Consider the following 2,514-nt stretch of genomic DNA (forward strand, 5'->3'; position numbering starts at 1 on the left):
GTTGCTCTTCCCTGGCCCTGCTCCAGCCCCTCCATGTCCTTCCTGAGCTGAGGGCCCAGAACTGGACACAGCACTCCAGGGGATATGAAACACAGGGGATATGGATGGAAACACTGGGGATATGGATTCACACACAGGGATATGGATATGGATTCAAATGCTGGGGATATGGATTCACACACAGGGATATGGATACGGATTTGAACACTGGGGATATGGATTCACACACAGGGATATGGATTCCCACACAGGGGATATGGATTCACACATAGGACATATGGATATGGATTCCCACACAGGGGATATGGATGGAGACACTGGGGATATGGATTCACAGACAGGGATATGGATTCATAGACAGGGATATGGATTCACAGACAGGGATATGGATTCACAGACAGGGGATATGGATTCATAGACAGGGATATGGATTCAAATATCTTGGAGGATTTTACAGCCCTTTCCACCTCCTCTCCCTTCCGGAGGAAAATCCTCAGGGCTGACCCACAGACTGCTGGGAAGATCCCAGGGCACTTCCCTGTCCCAGCCAGGAGCTGGTGCAGGCAGAAGGAGCTGCTTCCATGTCACAGGTGTTGTGGGGACACCGAGGAGCTCCTGGGCTGGGGACTGGAGGAGGGGAAAAGAGGAGCCAGGGGAAGGGCTGGGATGAGGAGGAAAAGCTACATTGGAATCTGAAGCCTGTGCCACTGAGCCCATCGTGGGGTGCTTTGGGTCCTGGGAATGCTGAAGTTCTGCATGAAGTTAAGACAGGAATAATCTGGGTTTGCTGAGGGATTGCTTTCCCGGATTTTTCCTGAATGCCAGTGGAGCCAGGTGAGCTGGGCATGGATACTGGGCTGGGGGGTGCACACTGTACGTGAGCACAAGAATTCTGGGAGCAGGGCTGCTTTGCACGGGGCTAAACCACTCCTTGGGGCTTGGGGTTAAATCACTCCTTAGGGCTTTGGGGTTAAATCACTCCTTAAAACTTTGTGGATAAATCAATCCTTAAGATTTTGGGGCTAAATGACTCCCTAAGACTGTGAGATAAATCACTCCTTAGGACTTTTGGGGCTAAACCACTCCTTTAAACTTTGGAGCTAAATCACTCCTTAGGACTTTGTAGATAAGTCACTCCTTAAAATTTTGGGGCTAAATCACTCATTAAGACTTTGTGGATAAATCATTCCTTAAGATTTTGGGGCAAAATCACTCCTTAGGACTTTGGGGCTAAATCACTCCTTAGGACTTTGTAGATAAGTCACTCCTTAAAATTTTGGGGCAAAATCATTCCTTAGGATTTTGGGGCTAAATCACTGCTTAAAATTTTGGGGTTAAACCACTCCTTTAAACTTTGGAGCTAAATCACTCCTTAGAACTTTGTAGGTAAGTCAGTCCTTAAAACTTTGGGGCTAAATCACTCCTTAAGATTTTGGGGCAAAATCACTGCTTAAAACTTTGGGGCTAAATCACTCCTTAGGACTTTGTAGATAAGTCACTCCTTAAAATTTTGGGGCTAAACCACTCCTTAGGACTCTGGGGCTAAATCACTCCTTAAGACTTTGTAGACAAATCACTCCTTAAGACTTTGTGAATAAATCACTCCTTAGGACTTTGTGAATAAATCACTCCTTAAGACTTTGGTGTTAAATCACTCCTTAGGACTTTGGGAATGACTGAGAAAACCCAAGAGTGGCTGGGTGACCGTCAGATTTTGACTCTCTGGGCCAGACTTTGCCTCACTCCTTCCTTCATCTGCAGGAAACCACGGGAAGAGCTGCTCTGGGTCTGAATTTTAAAGAGTGCAGCACAAAAACATATCCCTTTTGCGAGGCCAACCCCGTGACTTCTGCAAGAAAATATGACTCCCTTTTCCTGCAAGGTCGACAGAAATATCCAGGGTCAGCCCTGCCTTCATTTCCCACCCTGGTGGGAATTAGAAATCCCACCTGCCACTTCCCAGCCTTCTCCCTGGTTGAGGTGCTTTGTGCTGTTGGATGAGGGGGAGGGAAGGAAATGGAATTAAAAATTGATCTGCTCTCCCTCCTGGGAGCTCCAGGAAAGGCAGCATCCCCACATTTCCTGGCTGGAGCAGGAGCAAGGAGGAATAAACATTTAGAAGGAGGAAAAGAGGAGTGGGAGCATTAACTGGACTGGAAGGATCCATTGGTTGCACTGACTCCGTGTTTATTTGGGGATAGGCAGGGAGATGGGGCACAGGATTATCCTGGGCCAGAGCTGGGGATGTTCCCAAAAAGTGCTGGTGGCTGAGGGGGCAGAACTGGCACCAGTTTAGAGGGGACTGGTTCTCCCTCTGGGAATTCAAACACTGGGGGTATGGATTGAAACACTGGGGATATGGATATGGATTGAAACACTGGGGATATGGACATGGATTTAAACATTGGGGATATGGATTTAAGCACTGGGGATATGGATGGAAACACTGGGGATATGGATGGAAACATGGGATATGGATATGGATTGAAACACTGGGGATATGGGTTCATAGAC

Source organism: Manacus vitellinus, unplaced genomic scaffold, assembly GCF_001715985.3.
Source record: "Manacus vitellinus isolate BGI_N305 unplaced genomic scaffold, ASM171598v3 scaffold_78_pilon, whole genome shotgun sequence".
Taxonomy (NCBI): domain Eukaryota; kingdom Metazoa; phylum Chordata; class Aves; order Passeriformes; family Pipridae; genus Manacus; species Manacus vitellinus.